Here is a 21,225-nt window from a genome sequence, read left to right on the forward strand (position 1 = left end):
AACCCTGAGATACCAGATAGTAAATCAAGTATTAGTCAGGTCGAAATTCAAGTATACAATTAATTGTATTCACTAATTTTATTTAAATCTGTAGAAATTGTAATTTTTATTTTTTCTCTTACTGTAATGGCACTGACCTCCTCAGAAAATTTTGGATCCTCGCTGACACTCAGGATTGGGTGAAACTTGGTGGTCATAGGACCCCCGTGTTTCATTTAGTCTGGGGGATGTTATGAACCTCTGAATCATATGATAATATAATATTATGCTACATGATATTTTTTAAGACCATCATTAATAATGTGTTATTGATGGCGAGACCGTGGGATCCGCTGACACTGGATTTTGATTGTGACACGGAGCGTCGTCGTCCAAAACACAATACGGGAGGTCAGGCAGTCATCTTTAGTCTTTATATTACGTCTGAACCGATACATTGTCATTAGCCGTAGTAAATAATAAAACATAATTTTTATTTAATTATTTTGCGTAAGGTTATTTTATTTGTTGTGAAAATTCATGACAATTGTCTTGTTTATGAACATGAACATTTGTTCTTACACACATAATACATAATTTTTCAAGGACAATCAGTGGGTCTTACTTATTAAAGAGGTCAAAAGTTTAATCATATTAACTAAGTTACGTAACGAGTTACTTTTTTTAAAATTATCTTATAACTTAATGACTCAAATTTGTTTCTGTGTCATAAAATAACTTATGAGTTAATTCATTTTTAAATCATGTTTAGTTTTTTTTTTCTTAAAACCACAGATATAAAATGAATTTCATAAAAAATAAAATAATAATCATTGGTATTATCAAATACTTATTCTTTATAAATATAGTAAATAATAAACTTATAAATAATAATTTAAAAGAATGTTAAATACAATAATAATATTGTATATTCGCAGATCATATTATTACAAACAGAAAAGGTATAGGGATAGCACGTCATTGTGAAACGAAAAATATAACTTTTGCTCAGTATCGTATGTGGATTTCTATACTCATTAATAGTTACTAGGTACCTATTATTATATTGTTATTTATTAATTACAAATAAATTGAATAATATTTGATATAATAAAAGTTTATGTAGATAGAGTATTAGTTATATTATAATAATTAATTCGGTTACTATAAATTAGCAGAGTAGTTTGGAATATTAGTTAAACAGATACAGAATCATAAGAATAATTATTTTGTTGGATTTCCTCATTGATCAAAGTATTAATATATATAAGTAATTAAAATTGCAAGACCTTTAACATATATTATAATAATTTAATAAAGATTAAATTACTATAATATATGCTATTTTAGTTTTACAAAAGCAATTATTTTTTATCTCTAATGAAAGAAGTAACTTATGTTGCATATATGTTCTACTTTATTTGTATTTCTTACAAGTTAAGAAAAAAAGAAAAGTAACTATTACCTTAAAATTACCTTGAAGTGTTGAAAAACATAGTTAATTTGCCAAGTCTTGATATGCAAATCATGAAGTGAAAAAACTTCATAGTTTATCAGGCTCAAGTAATTGTAGCAATAAGAGCACGGTATCCCAGTGAACATAATATATTAATTATCATGGCCAGAGTTCCATGTCTAGAAGTTTCATCATTTGGGGTTCACAGGGTTTTTTTAAAATTATTTTTTATGGACATTTTGTACCTCGGTAAAAATAATCGGTAAAATGTATTGAAATCATGGAATTTATGAATATTTTTAATTAATATCAATTTTTTTTTTCAGATTATGACTGTACGTAATCAGTTTTGTTATGTATGACATATTTGTCCTATAGTGCAAGGCAGGGATCGAAACCGGTTATTGAAAAACCGGTTAGAACCGCTGTTTTTTCATTATTGAACACCGGAACTGGAACCGACACCAAAAGCTTTAAAACACCGGTTAAAAAACTATAACTGAAAACCGAGGCCTTTAAAAACCGTTTATAAAACCCAAACCCAAACCATAGAATTGAAAACCCGTTCTTTATCAGTTCTTGAAAAACCGATTAAAATTTAAAATCAATATCGGTTTCTTCGAATTTTATAAAGTTAATTATATTATTTATAATTCTAGTTAAAACGAGTATTTTCATTCGAAGAAAATAATATAATGTTCGAATTTATTAATAAAAATCCCGATGCTCTTAGGTAATCACTAATCAGTATTACGAAATATTAATATCTATTGGTAATACGAATATTGTTCTATTTATATTTTATATTATTCCTATACTTATTGTATTGGTTCTAAATTAAAATATAATATAACTATTATTATTTTGTCGGCCCCTATGCGGTTATACATGTTTGTAATCACTAATCTGTATTGTTGTTATTTGAAGTATTTGTGTAAATTATGATATATTAATGTTATTAGTTATTTATAGTACTTATTAGTTGTTAAAATAATTATTGTTTCGTATTTCGCCGATCTGCGTCCGTCCTGCAGTCTTGATCTCTCAGTTTTGATCTCTGTGTTATTCTCACGATCTCATCAATGATCAGTTTCCAATTGGTCATTTGTGATTATTTTAAGTTTTAATTTTGCATTATTTAGTTGCACATTTTTTTATGAAAATTAGACAAAAGAAATAATGTCACAAATAAAGAAGATACTTCAGAATATAATGGTACCTATATTATGTAAATGTATTCCCATTTCCTATTGTGTTCTAACTATTTCAACACAGCCTCAGGTACTTAAATAATGATATATTATACAAATTGTAATGTTATTATTTATTGCCTATTGAGTATTGGTAAGAAAAACTACAAATGTTATTAAAAAATAGAAATATGTACATTTCTAACAATCTCTTGGCCTGAAATAGTGTGTCTCTTTAATAGATAAATAATAAAAATTGGGTCAACGGTTTTTAGATGTAGGAAAATATAATAAAAATTTAAAACACCGTTCCAAAAACCAAAACCAAACATTTTCAAAAACCTTTTTTGAAACCGAAACCGAAACCGTTAAAATATGAAACGGTTTTGATCCCTGGTGTAGAGGTATTCAAACTGTGCGTTGCTGCTCCCAGGCGCGTCGAGGGAGTTGTCGAAGGGAGCTGCGTAGTATAAATGAAAACCAATAAATAAACGAAAAACGTTTACTTTTACCATTGAGGCACACCGAATCGTTGAATTGTCTACAACAATCATTCGCTAAATATAGCTTTAATTTTTATACATGTAATATGGTAAATAAATAATAAAAATAAATTATAAAATATAAATTACATTCATATAAACATTGATTTTTTTGTCATTTATAATTTGGGAGCCGTCAACATTTTGTGAAGACTTAAAGGAACATGAAATGGGATGAAAAAGTTTGAATACCTCTGCTATAGTGTTTTTTTATTCTTACAAAATTTTCCTTGAAGACAAGTATAGGCAGAAATCCATTGAAATTTCAGTTGAGGAAAGTATTTTTAAAATCAGGTTTAGAATCTGTAAAAACTCACAACTGCCTATTTTGGGAGTAGGAAATCGAATATTTAGGGATACTTCTCGAGAAATACACGAAAATATTCACAAGTCCAAGATTTTATTGTAAATATTCATCATTTTAAATAATAACCATATTTTTAGTGACACATGTAGTTTAAATGACCAGAATCACAGATGTTTTATACCTAAAATTATACAGGATAATAGAAAACTTATATAAGTAAGCCAAATAACACTCATTCAATCACTCATCCCGACTTCTAAATACTACATAAAGTACGAATTTGAAATTTGGAATAATTCTAACGATCTAGATGTGCAGTAAGAATGGATTTTCCGAAATATACATTTTAATGATGTCGTCTAATAGAGATCTTAAAAATCACTGCGGAATTTTATATGATTTTTGGCTTATAAATAGTTTCCATTGCTTACAGAGTATAATGGTAATAGTAGAATTTAGTAAAATATTTGTCTTGTTTATGAATGGTTTTCTTTGGGTTCTTGGCCAGTTGAGGTTAAATCATGGTTGTCACATTTGTAAACAAGAAAAGGTGTTCTCATAGACATATTTTTATTTTCAAGGACAGAGGGTCTTGTTTGGGCACTATATATTATAGTATTTTTTAATTATTTCTATGACCTTTTTCTGTAAAAAGTTTTATCAAAATAGAGGTGTTTAAAAATATTTTAATATAATTACCAATTTTACTTTATTCCAGCTTATCTAGGTACGTAATTCATGTACTAAATTACTAAGTATTAGTAATAGACTGACAAATCGTTTTCGCTCAGAATCGTTTTTCGTATATAATGATTATGTATCATTGAATTAAAATTCAACACTATCCATTACAGGAGGGGCGGCTAAACGGTCGATCGCGGACAATTTCAAAGTCGATCATGTTGGAATTTATTTTTAGAAAAACACGCACGAATTACTTATCGAATTTTCCATAAGTTTTATCCTTAAAATTTTTGTCTTTTAATCTGGTTTCGTATGTCAAATGTTTATCGTTTATGAATATTCATTTCACTGTGATCATTCGGTGTTTGTTGTATTAAATGTATGATAACGTATTTAAGTTCTTTAAAATTTATAATTATGAGTGCACATCATAAGAAACAAAAAACGCATCGTTATCATCAAGAATGGGAAATGGATTTTTTTTTTACAATGTTGTAAGACAAGTGCATATGTTTGATATGTCTAATAATCAAATCCACAAAAAAAAAAGGTAATCTAGAAAGACATTTTAGAAGTACGGATTTAAAATTTGATATAGATTTCTCTACTAAAACTGAAGTACGTAAAAAGCAATTAGAAAAATTAAAACTTGAAATTGATAAACAACAATTGATTTTTACTAAACCAGTTTTAAAATCCAAAGCAGCAACAATTGCTTCATTTCGAATTAGTCATGTTTTAGCTAAGAATAAAAAATCATTTCAATGATATAGTAAAACAAGCTTTTTTAGAAGGCGCAGGTGCTTTATTTGAAACTTTAAAAATAAATAAAAAATGTTATCAGCTATAAACGATTTACAGTTATCTTGTAAGACTGTGACTAGAAGAGTAGAGAATCTATAGGACAAAATTGAGTTGAAATATTAAAACAAGACATCAATGAATGTGTTTATTTTTCACTTCAAGTCGATGAATCAACAGACATAACAGTACCTCTCAACTATGTATACGACCAGTTTTTTCAAATTTTTATTCAAAAGAATAATTATTAACTATAATTCCTATGAAAAGATTTCAGTGTTTACTTCCTGAAATAATAGAGTTTTTAAAATCCAGAGGCGATAATTATGATTGTTTAACTAACAATACATGTCTTCAAAACTTAGCTTTTTTGATAGATATAACGGCTAATTTAAACATTTTAAATATTAAACTTCAAGGAAAAGATGGGACAATAATTGAGTTATTGAGTTATATAAATGGTTTTAAATCAAAATTGATATTACTCAAGTCACAATTAAAAGAATCTAATTTAAAAATAATTTTCCAAACTTAAAAGATTTTTTTAAAAAGCAAAAATGTACAGTGGCTGTGGAAATGTATTGCTCTGAGGTTGAAAAAGTGTACAATGAATTTGAGAGACGATTTAAAGATATTCAAAAATTAGAGCCGATTATTACATTTATATATTATTTTCCTTTCTCCGAAACAAACAATTTTGAAAATATTTCTATACAAATAAGCAATTCGTTTGATATGGATTCTACAAAATTTGAATCTGAAATTATATAAATTAAATCAGATATATTCTTCAAAGCTTGAAGTTCTGAAACAATTTTTTTTAATTTACTGAGTGAAGAAAAATATCCAGTTTCAAGAATGTAGCTTTGCAGTTACATACTTATTTTGGATCTACATATTTGTGGGAAACAGCATTTTCTCACATGAAAATAATAAAAATAGAATTCCGATCTACGCTCTCTGATGACCATTTGGAGCAGTGTCTTCGATTAGCTGTTAGCAACTATTCGCCAGATTACGACCAATTGGTAAACGACATGCAATGTCACACTTCAACGATGCCCAGATCAAGAAAATAATATGTTAATTAAATTTATCTAATTCGATTTTAGAAATTATTATTTATTATTATATTATTTTTAGTAATTAGTAATATTAGTTTATAATACTTATTGTATGTTTATATTCACTTTATGCATGTATGTTTCTTAATAATTATAGTTATCAATAATAAAAAAAATTCTCTATAAAAGTCGATCCTCCAAGGTGAAGTAAATTTTTTGTAGATCGCGACCAACAAAAGTTTGCATTACATTGACCCATTTGTACAATATTGTACAGCAGAGGGATGTAAACTTACCCGATTTTTAAAATTATTTTTGATGACATAATGCTGTTTAATAAAAATTTGGGTGATATTAATGAAAGTTGTTAAATTCAATAATATTTCAATATTTCATAATTCTTTTGTATTTACTATTTTTTATTTGATTACAGAAGTATTCCGTACGTAATCACTTTATTTGATAAATTATGTTTGTTTTATAAGAAGAGGGGTTTCTTTATCTAATTTTTCCATTATGAGAAAAATAGGTGGAATCAGATTAAAATTGAAAGGGGAGATTGTTTATTTGAACATCATTAGTTGCGAGGAAGGGTGGGCTATGATCCCACAAACCTAAAAATCCAATTTTGTCACATGTTTGATCAAACTTGTAGCTTTAAATGTTCTGAATCACAAAAAAGAGTAGGTACAATAAAATATTACAGGTTATAGGTATTATGGTTTTTAATTGTTTAATATTATTTTAAATTATTTTAAATCAAATACAAGGTATTCGCTGTCAGGTGGCGGTATAATGATTACATTTTGAATATTTTCTTAATTACAGTAAATATTCTGTTGTTATTAACATTAAATTATGTTAATCCTGATCATAGATTTAATTCTACATCATTCAACATTCTTTTTAACATTTTTCTGTCTTAGTAAGGCAGTGAACAGTAATCACTATTTTTAAAATTCATCAAAATTGGGGAATTCAAAAATATTTTAGTATTAATCAATAAACATAATTTTTATTTTATTGCAGTTCGACCAGGTACGTAATCAGTTTCATTTTTAAAATTATGTTCGTCTTATAGAGGTGTATATTCTTCTTTCAAAGTTTTTCATTATGAGAAGCATAGTTGGAAATCCAATAAATTTAGGTGCGCGCTTTCAAATTTTAATACCAATACAGAGTAATAGAATCTAATTGCACACACACAACTAAAAAACTGTTTGTTTTTGTATAGGCTAGTAAGTCAAAAGACTTTATAGTGAATAATTCTAGAAAAGTCGGTGTGCTCTGGTGGTTATTTGTGTCCAATCGATATTAATCATTTGAGTTATCTAATTGTTTTGTAAAATATATTTCCTGAGAGGTAGATTAATATTTCGGTGACCATTGAATTGGCTCCCAATATTAAGTTTGGTACCTTGTCAAGACTTGAATTGTCTCCCAAGACAGGCAATATTGAATTGGCTCCCAATATAATTTTCAACAAGTGTTTCCCAAAATATAAAAGTTCAAAAAGTACACGAAAAAAATTCAGGTTTACATTAAAATATTTTAAAATACAAATATTCCATCAAAATATAAAAGTTCAAAAAAGTACGTGACTTTAAAGGGATTCGATACCGACCATTTTTTCGACTAAAACATCCAATCTTTTGTCCATCAGTCCGATGGATCTAATAATGCGATAAGACTTTTAAAAACTGATTTGAATTCTTTATTATGTATTCTTGAGATCGGCCACGTCACTTTTTCAAATTTCGGCCCCTAATCTTTATAATATGGATTTAGAAATTGTGAAACTTAAAAAAATGTAAGTTTTGATTACTCTGAATTAAAATTGTAAATTCAAAAAAGTTGCTAGGCTGATCTCAAGAAGACACGAATTTAAATCAGTTTTTAAAAGTCTTATCATATCATTAGGTCCATCGGAATGATGGCCAAAATATTGGATGTTTTAGTCGAAAAAACGGTCTATTTAATTTGCTCGAGCGCTCGACGTTGTACACGTTCACATGTGTATCAGCGTGCGTGAGTCATAATAGAAATAGTGATGGTGCGGGAGTCACTCACACTAATAATCAGTTACTACACACACGTAAGCATGTCTTGCACGCACATACTATATAAATTGCCTATATTCGAATCCCCTTAATTAAAATAAATACGGTTATACATTAAAATAATTTAAAATTCAAATATTCCATCAAAAATATTCACTGACCTGCACTGTTTTAATATTATTTAGTAGGCTTAAATCTGTGTGCGAGAATTTTTATATATTCAAATCTGGATACTATACCTTTGTCATATTTATGAATTTGACTGTCTATAAATTGTATTTTTTCTTGTATATTTTTTTTGTGTGGTCTTTGTACATTGGAGCTTCTTATAATAATTTCAGTATCTGCTTGAATACCATACAATACATCCATGAAATTGAAAATATTTGGGTGCGTAGAATAAAATTGGAAATTAAATTTTAAATGAAAAGATTCACATGAATTAGTGGTACGACTAACACTACTGCTTTTTTCTGCCCAAATAAGAGGTGGAAATAAAGAATTATTGTCAATATAATTTTCAACTAAGTATTTAGTCCATACATTTTCTAACTTTTTCATTATTTGGTTGTATCTCAACTAGTTAAAATGAAAAGCTATCGCCGACTGATTGTGGATCTAGAAATGGTAGACCAAATATATACGTAATAATTACAGTCACGTACTTTTTCAACTTTTATATTTTTAACGTATAGACTTACCTATAGTTGAATTTATTTTCAAACAATTTTGATAACCAATTGATTTATAAAATAAATGTGTAGGGAGCCAACTCAATGCATAAATCTTGGGAGCCAATTAAATACGTACAAATGACGATTGCCTGAGTTAGGGAGCCAATTCAATACCTCCGAATATTTCAATATCATTCCACATCCCGAAACATTCCTAAGAAACTATTTATAGTTTCAGATCATTAAATCAATGTAATGGTTACTCATTAACCTCATAGGTTTTTTCAGCTCAAGTAAATAGCATTAGAAACACAGTTTATCCCCTTTAACTTAATGTTTCGATTTCCCAGAACACAGTGTCATTTGTTTTGCATTGTATATCGTAGAATATTCTTTTTTATGACATTTTTCTGTATCTGTTAGCACAGTGATTTCATACTGGGTGCCATGGCATACACTGGTGTACCGCCAGTATCCATTAATTGTGTTGCGATTTTTTCCATGAATTACCGATTACATTGAATTGTTCATCTAAAAAAAAGGTTAGTGTAACGTGAAAGTGTACGGTGTACAATAAAAGTTTGAAAAACCCTGAGTTAGCAAAATTGGTAAAGTTTATCGAAACCGCATATTCAAAAATATTTAATAATTTATACCTAACTACTAGTTTTATTTTATTCCAGCGCCTAGAGGTAATTAGATTTATAAAAAGTGTTTGTTCTCTAGATTTTGAGAGATATTTCTGGAATTTTCTAAGTTCTTGGGAATATTCATTGGACAATATTTCTAGTAGTGCATTATTAATATAGTGATATGACATAGAATAATTTAATTATAATAATCTTATAGTTTTCCATTTCCTGTAAATGACCTAAAAATAATAGATTATTCCAGGAACATTTGGCGATTATTTGCTATCATAATATTCTGTTGCGTCTCATATATTTTTGAATTTTTTTATGTTTATTTTTAAATTATTTTTATAAAAATGTTCTGTAGGCAATGGTATGTATTGCTAAGATTTATCATAATCGGATAATCCAAGTATTATTTTTTAATTTTTTTGTGTTTACTTTTAAATCATTTGGATAAAAATGTCCTGTAGTGTATAGTAAGTATTGAAAATATTTATAAAAATCGTAAAATTCAAATATTATTTTTAATTTATGACAGTTGAAAATGTTTATATTATCCTTACAACAATTATTATTATACAATCCCTTTTTGTTGAAGAATATTTTGACTCTTTTGCTGAAAAATGTTATCTTTATATACTTTCAATTTCTACGAGTTTGTGGTATGCCTATCTAATGAACACAGTCAAATAATCTAATGATTATTTTAGTATAAGTAAAATTTCTTATTAATTCTCAAGATAACTCCAAGACCAATTTTCTATTTTTTTTTCAATACATATTCTAGGTTTAAATTTTAAATGTTTAAATAATTTGTTAATTCATCTTCTAGTTGTAAATTATCTGAATCCAAATAATTTTATAAGAGAATAATATATGAAATTGTTGCGAGCCTCGGAAGCTCCGCACGTAATGTAATATAATATTATATAGAATAACTAGCTGATCCCGTGCACTTTGTTGTCAGTTAAAAATGCCAACTCTATTTTAGATTTGATGGTGATAATGCGAGCAGTATATTATGCCTATCTGCTGTGTATTCTTGAAATAATATGTTATATATGTATTTATTTTGATTACTGACACGCCGATGAGCGACTATAGGTGCAACTCAACCACCTTGGTAGGCAGTGTGCGAAAATTCAACTGTATTATGGATGTTTATACCTGATCTGCCCGATGAACCATTGCAGGCAACCAACAAACAAAAAAAAATAAACCATTTCTACCAAATTTATTTATATTTTTCCTATAACCAATAGCAACCGTATAAAACAAATATTTTCTTCTTAAATCTTAAAATCTCTGTTTGAGTAACTCTCCGGGTCGGAAATATCGGGTCCAATTGTGAATCTAAACATTCTAAACCATCCAGGATTGTGTCTTGTTAGATTAGTAAAATAAAATAAACTAAAATTGTACTCGAGCAGTTTTTCTGCAGGTAACGCAAACAACGGAAAATAGAAAACTAAGTCGTAATAATCAAATAACCATATTTCATATAAATAAAACCTAAATTTTATCTCTAGTATTGACTATAAATTGCGTTCTATGTAAAGAGATTATTGCGACTGTGAATAAAAACAATACGAAAATTATCACTTTACAAAATTTAAACTTTACTTTATACCTATAGTGAAACATAATATAGTAATACCTAATATTCATTACACTACATATGTGTCCATGTTGTTTTTGGTGTTGGCCGGGGGCTCCATTTTAAGGTTAATTAATTATGTAATATGGACAATTTTATAAGCTAAAGTTTGCTGTAGCTTTTTCAATTCAAAAAACCATTCTGGAACTCAAAAAATAAATCATCAAAAAAATTCAAAAAAAAAAGGTTTTTCCACAATTGTTTTCGTAAAAACCTTCTCCAGGAAATTACGAACAATTAAAAAAAATTTGAGCTAAATCGGCCCAGCCGTTCTCAATTGATGAACCGTTATACATTTTAGGCTCCATTTTTATATATATAGATATATAGAATACATTTAATTTTCGCAATGTATAAATTATCAACTCAAAACCGCAAACCACTCTAAAAAAACATCTAATGTACTAATAGTGATTATATAAGCGAGCCCGGAGAACAGCTTAATCAGATGTATCATAGGCACGAAGACCGGAGTAACATCTCGTCACCCACACACACACTATAGTACACACACTATATTTTTTTGTTCATAAACATTATTCTTCGATTTATTTGGAAATAATCTGCATTTCGTCTCAGAAGATTACGGCTTTTGAATCTTTGAAATTACGGGTGCAACAAGGTCTTTTTATCGTTCAAGAAATGAATTAAATTTGAATAATTGTAATATAAACACAAAACCGTATTTTTATTTTTCTAAATTATTACATCTAGAGCTACAAAAATATATCTGGAATATTCTTAGTGGTACATATTTACATGGAAGTAATAGTTATTTGGTAACCTTATTGATTTTTCCTGCTCAATAAATTATATAACATGAAATGAACTGGTTATCCCAGGGGACATAATATTTGAATTGCTGATTATAGGGTGCATGCGATGGGAATTTAACATCATTCAACATTATTTTTAATGACTTTTCTGATTTAGTAAGGCAGTAAACAATATTGGAAAAATTCATCAACATTTTGATGTTCAAAAATCTTTTATTATTAATACCTAAACACAATTTTTATTTTATTCCAGATCCACCAAGTACGTAATTAGTTTCATTTTTTAAATTATGCTCGTCTAAGAGAGGTGTATATTTTTCTTTCAAAGTTTTTCATTATGAGAAGCTTAGATGGAAATAAAATAAATTTCGGGGCGAGCTTTCAAATTTTAACATCAATGTGGAGTTATAGAATCTAAGATCACGCACACAACTAAAAACTGTTTGTTTATATATAGGCTAATAGTTAGTTCAAAGACTCTGTTGCCACTTGGGCTTGTTACGATGAGTTGATATTATGGAACCTAGGTTATGATGATACTATCCTAGTATGGTTGGCATGGGCAACTTAATGCGCACTGCCTTGGATTCGACGGGGTAGGCAACTTAATGTGCACTGCCTTGGAATGACCGGGTAGGAAACCAGATACGACGACGACGACGCTAGGATGGGACTAAAGATACTTAAAATTACCGGACCAAGGAAGTTGAATTTATGCACAGGAATAAGGAAGATGAGTTTAGTTATATGGGGGGGGGGATGTCTTGGTGGTCGGAATCGGTTTGGTGCAATGACCACCAAGCTTACATAAATTGGCGAATACTTAAATCTACCCTTAAGTCTACGATGATGATGATGATGATGATGAGGATGATGATGATGTGGATGAAAGCTGCAACAAATGACAGACGACGGCGAATGGACTCGACGACCTTGGCGGTCTCTCACACACCACGGCGGGTGCTGGCGGTCTTACGCATTAACTGATGGCACCAATCCCGATCTCGGGCAATTGAAAAGCACCGTCCAACTATGTCTCAATGACGAGCTGATGAGACGAGTTGTAGGTACACGATAGTGATACCCAACCAGAAATACAATACAACTCACGTAAATGCTGGTAATGATGGTGCTTTATTATAATAATAAAATAATACAACGGCTTCGTGTCGCACTGACTCGGCCGGTACAGAATTTTATATGTGTCGAAATGACAGAACAGGTAATAAAAGTATACGATTACGCGTTGCCACAGTGGCAATGAAAACAAACAATTCCGCGTTGCTCCAATAGCAGAAAAAAAAAATGAAACAAAATGTTTAAATTCACAAACCAACAAAAAAATACTCTCTTACAATTAATATAGATGTATACTACGATGTGATATATAGAATTTTAACGGTAAAATTTAATAACAACAATAAGGGCATTGGCCGCGTAATCACAACAACATTAAAAACAGATAATATAAACAAAAGCAATATGACGACAACGATAACAATAATAATAAATTAATTTATACGGGTGATTATAATTCACATACCTGACGAGTAACGATTCAATGAGGATGAGGAAGAGGGAGAGAGATAAGACTGGTCGCCGCCGCTGTGCTGTTTTGCATATCGCCTTCGCCTGATGGTCACGACAATGTGTCGCGGCAACAGACTCTTTTAAAGAATTATTAGGTTTTTAGTGTTGCGAAATAATAGAAAATAAAACAATATGTGTGTGATTCCCTGCTAGTTTGCTAGATACTTCCTGGATTTTGGTTGAGCCCAGGTCGATGTATCTGCAATATGCAACGTACTGAAAAATGTTAAGTTATCCAAAAATAAGTACATGGTGGTTTATGATCTAGTAAACGAGTCTGTGAACTGAATAATGCCACTTCGAGTTCCAAACGACGAATAAGTTTCTTATCCGAGGCTGTCATCACTCGACGCAGACGTTAACAACAGATGCGTGGACAAGATATTATGGCATATAATGGGCACTTGATACCAAGTACAGCAAACGACAAGTAAACGATACTATGTCGTTGTATCATGCGTACGAATAAACATTAAACACGTTTGAATCGTTTGATGAATACGGAATTAGGTGCATCGTGCATGCAGCATAGAAGCAGCATAGAACAGAAGTAATACAAAGTGACAGTGTTTGATCACCTTAATGGCAATTGAAAAACGGCCGTAACACGTTTGAGCACAAAACGATATTTTTACCTGAGATTCGGGAAAACGATTGGGAACACACGTTTAGGTACACTTTTTTTCAGACCCCAAAAAGCAATACAACGTTTGGGTAACATAATATTTTTAAAATAATACTACGTTTGGGTACCAACGTTTAGGTGCATATTTTTTACTTATATACTTTTACATTTTATTTTTTAGAGCCTATTAGCGTTACTCAGGAGACACCACTAGGAGGTTGGCTCTTAATAGTCTCCCAAAAATGTTTATTATTTATTTTTTACTATTAATATTTTAATTATTTTATTAAAATAAAATATTAAGTTAAAATATTTAGTCATTCATTCTATTAAAATCTTATGTTATTTATTCACTTATCTATAGGTATTTATTTTTTTTCCCCGACAAAAAGTGGACCGATGTCATATAGATAATTTTTTATATCGTTGTCAACTTTGAATTTATTGTATTTTTTTAAAATATACTCAACATTATCTGAATCTTCTTTTCTTGTACAATTTTTTATGTTTTTCTTAATACTGCATAACTTTAAATAAGTTTCTTCTTGAATTTCCATCAATGTATTGATTATATTAAAGCAATTTGGATGGCTTGTATAAAACTGATTATTAAAGTCTCGATGAAATGTTTCGGGCCCATTTATTGTCCTAGGATCAGATGATGGACTTTCTGCCCACAAATATGGCGGAAAACAACTATTTTCCTCAACGTAAGTCTCTAAAATATAATCCGTAAATGTTTCTGCTGCGTGGACAGGTGCATCTGACATTAGAGCTACAAAACCATTGCTCACCTCATTAGGCGATATACAACTAAGACCAAAAAAACTTTGAAGCCATTTGTATACATCGGTTTTTTCCATGTAATGCTTATATAATTCTTTGTCACTTTGTATCCGACGAAACCAGGCTTGACTCAAATGAAAACGACAACCTAATATTGTACAGTTTTCGAAAACTTCTAATACTGCATTATGGGCCCGCTTTCTCATAGTCTAAATGAATTTTTTTAATGTGTAACGGTTTTTCATGGAATTGAAAAAATAATTGTTTTATTTTTAACCATACGTCAATATAAGCTTGTTGAGATTTAGTTTCCATAAACACATATATAATTGGTAGATAAAATCCATTTATGTATACATGTACCGTATACATTTGTAGAAAATGTTTAGGCGCGTATGAAAAAGTACCATCCGCAAATACATGTTGCGCATTATTTAATAGCGACAAGTTACTAGCATTCGTAAAAATAGGAATACTATCAGCAGATTCCATGAAACAAAATTGCTCACCTTTTGAAAAATAATCTTTTTTACATTCATATATCATAGCTTTTGCTTCTAAAAAACACTTTGGAACTTTAGGAAATAATTTTCTCCGAGCTTTATACATACTTTTGCGAAATAAATGAACGTCAGAATGATTGAGATTACCTGAATCTTGACAATTGCGGAGTTCTTGTCTTATGAGTTTATTTGGTTTCACATTTAAATCTGTTGTTGCCTTTCTTTTTAATACTGACATTACTTTTTGTTTTGTAATGGTTTCTTCTTAAAAAGCTTCATGATTAATATGGTCTCCGTGAATCGAAATAACAAATTTTAAATTTTGAGAAACTTTTGCTGTTATGTTACACTTACGATTAGTACAACGAAAAATGTAGCTGTCCTTATTTGCTCTAAATTCACTGAATTTAAAACGATCAATAATCACACACCTTTTACCACGACGGGTTTCAAAAACTTCACTAATACGATTTTCCATGACATTGAAGACACAATTGAGACACAGTCACATTGAGTGAATAAAGAAATTTGAAAAGATATATATAATATTATATTGATGCAGTCGTAATAAAGATTATTACAAGTACATGTATTACGTATAAATTCGTAATCGCGTATATTATTACGATAATAATGAAAATAATGTAAGTAATTGATATTAATTGGTTTGGAGATAAAGTAGATAAAGTAGATACCACTATTAATTGTAGATCACGTGTTTATAAGTGTACCCAAACGTGTCTTGTATAGTATGTGTATTGTGTACTCAAACGTTCTCTGATTTACCAGGTAAAATTATAAAATACCTTTTATTTTATGTGTCCAAACGTTGTGTCTATTTGTACCCAAACGTGTTGGCTTTTGGTTCAATGTGACCAAACGTTCAGTGCCTTTGAAAAACAAATACGAAGAAGCACATATTACGTCGGTGACGTAAGGTGAAGCACCTACACACATACATTAGTAAATTTGAGACTGACGTGAATTAATACCTAACTACTATTTTTATTTTATTCCAGAAGCTGGAAGTAATTCGATTTTTTGTTGTAAAAATAGTTTAAGTTTAGAAATATTTCTGGGATATTCCGAGTTCCTGGGAACATTATTTGGAGAATATTCCAAGTATTACATTATTAGGATAATGATTTGACATAACATAATTAAATAAGAATAACCTCATAGTTTTCCGTCTCAAGTATATGACGTAAATAGAACAAGTCGTTATTGTAGGGACATTCGGCGATTCTGGGTTATAAAAATATTGTGATGGACCTCATATATTTTTTTATATTTTCTGGTTTTTATATTTTTTTGCATACAAATGTTTTGTAGAATATAGTAAGTATTGCTAAGATTTATCAAAATCGTAAAATTTTAATTTTTTTTTTAAATTTATAATGATTGGACATTTCTATATTTTCACTGTAAGACTAATTGTTATATAGTCACTTTGTGTTGAATAACATTTTGAATGGTATACTTCAAAAATGTATCATTGTAATCAATTTCAAAGAGTTTTTGGTAGGCCAATCGAATGCATACCGCCTAAAAATCCAAAACTTATTTTTTTCAGGATATTTAAGGGAATGTCCGATTCAATATTACTGTAATGCAATAATTCACAAAAATGAAAACATGTCATTTTTTACAAAACTATTAACATGAAATAAATATGTTGACTTATTATAAATAAAAATGTAATTGCTGAAAAATATTCTAATTATAATATTGTTATGGTTTTGTTCACTCCCATCATAAATATTTTAGCTGATAATTACTTACTATTTTACAACCCTAATACAATGTTTAATTTGAATGAATAAATATCAAAAATATAACTAAGGAATTTTTCCATTTAAAATGATTTTTTGAAAAAAATGCATTTATGATGGGAAGATCAAAACTTTCTTTTCTTTTTCTCCTTTTTCAACCAAATCATTATAATATTTATGTGCTGGTTAACTATGATTATATTCATATTATTTATAATAGTTCTAAGTAATGTATGTTTACATTAAGCCATATTCAAATATAAAACAACATATAAATCATATAATATGCATAATTTGATGAAAATACTTTTTGAAATAATTCAAGTACAAACACTAATATTTTGAAAAGTATTCTATATTTTTTAATACCCATTAAAAATAAGAATATTTCGATTAAAATCTATATAAATACATAAAAAAAATTACAAATCCTTTCAAATCCTTTCAAATGTTTTATAAATTATTTTGTGGACCTTATACAATTGTCATTAACTAAACCAATTTTCATGTTGTGCACTTAATCTAAAGAAACTTATATTACATAGGTATACAAATAGGAATATTTTTACATACATTATATTTATATTTTACACCGTATAGCGTATACCTATTATTAAGGATCTAGGACATTTTGGAGCTGTTTTGGGGCGAAGCCATTTTGACGTAGTTAACTTAGTTTTTGTTTTACTAAAATTACTATTTATTTAATTTAAAAAAACACAATAATTTAAAAAACATTATTATTTTAAAGAAATATTATGTGCTACACCTCTTAAATATGTTAAAATGTCTCGTGTATCTGATTCTTCGTCGCGGTCGTTGCAGCAACGACCGCGGCGTCTCTATCGACGTCCGCGAGATCGCGACCGACAACCGGTCTGGCCGCCGCCTGCGGCACGGCCGCCGGCCCGGTCAGCGACGGACGACGGGATCAGCTTTTGCCTGACCGTCATCGCCGTCCCGTTGCAGCCCTTATTTAAGATACTTAATTGTTTAATACCAAAATAAACAGAAGTATTAACCAACTTGTCACTTGTATTATTATACTCAATCCGTTCCAACACCTACATCTTGTGCTATTTTTAGTAGTCTTTTGTTCGTGTCAATGTATTTTTTGAGCTTTTTAGGAGGACTTCTTCCTGATTCCAATTGAAATAAATATGTATCCTTTCCAGCTTGAATCTTTCTTAAGCAAGTTATAAATGACCATAACGTAGGATGGACCATTCCCATTTCAACATATTTTATTCTCGGTTGGCGGCCTCTGCATGATTATTTGTTCTGTGTATACCATTTAGTACTCGCTCGTTCAAATTCCAAATTGATGGTGGAAATCTAACGGATCTCCGTCCACGCCCATTTCGATTTAATCTTCCGATATAATTATCTTCAAACCATTCAAGCAGGGATTAAAGTTCTTCTGATAAATTTGCAGCTAACGCGTCGATTGCTATGTCAATTTTGTTGATGCAAACAAATGCAATTGCAATTATCATTTTAACAGAAATAGAAAAATCTCCATCGTTATTATATTTTGATATAAGATGCACTTCACCAATTTTTTTTTTTGAAATTTTTTGTGAAATGAAAAAAACAACCATAAATAATAAGATTTGGGAAATGTTTCTTCACTGCATTTATAGCAGCTAATTCAAAGTCTAATGTAATAGATGTAAGATATAATTCAACTGCATGGACGCCGTGAGGGGGTGCAAGGGGGTGCATTTGCACCTCCTTGGCTTGACAAAAAAAAAAAATTAAATTACAAAATTGAAGGGTATTACAACTATTTTATTTGGCATAATTATCTACATTATTTCTTTTATTTATTATTATACATTTATACTTATTTTACGATATTATCTATATATAATATATTATTTATATTATGTATTATAATACTTATTTTTTAAACAATAATAATTGTAAACGCACAGTTTTTTTCCAAATTCTTCAATTGAATTTTCACTGAACTTGGTATCCTCTTCTAGTCTCTTTTTATGTACACTCATCATACACAATCCGGACAATCGGTCATCACCCATAGTGGCTCTGTTCCATGTCTTGACTCGTCTTAAAGTACTGAATGAACGTTCAATGCTGCAAGTTGTTGTTGGAAGAGTTGCTCCGATCTTGATTGCATCGGCTACAGCTGGATAAAAATCTTTTGACATTTCGGTCAAATCTAAGTATTCAATAGAATCTAATGGTTTTGTGCCATTATTCCACATTTCATACCATGTATTGTGGCTTCAGTTACAAAATTCGATGACAAAATATTTCCATAGAGTTTTACAATATCATTTGATGTGCAAATAAACTGTTCTTTACTCATGTTTTTCATAGCATAGGGATGAAGATCCATTAGAGAAAATGATTGGTTTTGAATTTTAGAAAAGCGATCTTTTAATGATGATATAACTGAATCTAAATAAGGAACGAAAATGGATATTCTGAAAAACTCTTCATGGTTTGTAGATGGATGATTTGATCTTTGACTTTGTCATGCAGCTACTCGAGGTTTGAACATCAAGTTCTTCAGCGATTTCTTTAGATTTTGCAAATAATACGGTAAATTCAGTCGACAAATCATTTCTATACAATTGCAAAATATCAACTAGTTTGGTTATGTGATTATTCACCGTTTTCAAATTTATATTAACTTGTTGAAGTAGATTGCATACTGGTTCAAATTTAGCGGAATAAACAGCTATTACTTGCAATGTAACAATAAAAGCTGGTGTAGTAGCAGCAGTAAAGAGTTGATAAGATTTAATTTTGGTTTTTGCATTTGCTGTACTTTTTGATAGTTCTTCCAAAGCTTTGACAATAACAATAAAATTGTCAGCAAAAATTCTAATACTCTTATATTTTGCTGACTAACGAGTTTCACAAAGTAAAGAAATATTGGGTACAATTTGTCTACGCAATGTGCTCTCTCTAAAAAAAGTTACTATTTCTTTTATGATCCCGGTTGTATTTCTTACTTCACTTACGCTTTTTAAATCATTAAATACAAGATTTAATACGTGACTAGCACAATGGAAGAATAGTGCCATAGGATAGGCTTCATTAATTAATTTTTGAACACCACTTATATGCCCAGCCATTGTAGCGCATCCATCATATCCTTGGCCCACAAGTCGATTCAAATCTAAATTACAACTTTCTAAAAATGCAATGATGGTTTTGGCAATGGATTTAGAATCTAGTTTTGTAAGAGGTGAGAAACCAAGAAATTCTTCACAAATTTTGTGTTTTTGAAACTTAACGTCGTAAAACAAATACCGAACACTTATTGACAATTGTTCGGTACCACTTATATCGGCAGTCTCGTCAGCTAAGACCGAAAAAAAGATGAATGTTTCAATTCTTCAATAATGTTTTGTCGAAGAACATTAGCACACGTTTTAATTAGTTCATTTTGAACTTCATGTGAGATATACAACGCATTTTTAGCTCCAGACTTTAAATGCTTATTCAAAACTTCATCCCCCTATTCGACACGGAATTGTAATAAATCTGTAAAAACTGAACCTTCATCATTTTTACCTCTCAGTGGAAGTTCGTTCTTTGCACAAAATAAGATTGACGATATGATAGATCCTCTGCGATATTCGTTATATAATCGTTATATATATTTGTAAAGAAAAACCTTTATCCATTCACCATAAATTATGACTCACAAGGGCAGATGTTGTTATTCCATGTCTCATCCTTTGTCTTTTTTACCCCTACCAAATATTATCTCAAATCGACAGACACTTGGCTCTGTGAGAGTCGACAAACGGTCAGTCTGTCTTCAGTCTTATACTAATCCACACCTACGTTTCTCCAAGTCTTTAAGAGTTGCTTATAATTTTTCAAGTATTTATTTTAAAACGATTTTTAAAAACATGGCTGGATCAATTGAAGACAACGCAGCATTATACAAGAAAAAAACCTTTACTTATGTGCCACCAATGTGCCACCATCACCTCCGGCAGACCTCATTGAATCCACAAGCTAGACACTCGACTTTGCGGCCCGAAAATTTGTTCAAGTTGGTATTCTATAAGATGATGAAAACTACCAGGTCGTTGTAAATATATTAACTTCATCGCGATACGTTCAGATTACTACAG

General features: G+C 29.8%; 1 pseudogene; it reads right to left on the reverse strand.

The window, feature by feature from the left end:
* Window positions 1-18,107: 18,107 nt before the first annotated feature.
* LOC111037830 lies at window positions 18,108-19,332 on the reverse strand (annotated as a pseudogene).
* Between the last annotated feature and the right edge of the window lie 1,893 nt (window positions 19,333-21,225).

Source organism: Myzus persicae, unplaced genomic scaffold (assembly GCF_001856785.1).
Source record: "Myzus persicae strain clone G006 unplaced genomic scaffold, MPER_G0061.0, whole genome shotgun sequence".
Classification (NCBI taxonomy): domain Eukaryota; kingdom Metazoa; phylum Arthropoda; class Insecta; order Hemiptera; family Aphididae; genus Myzus; species Myzus persicae.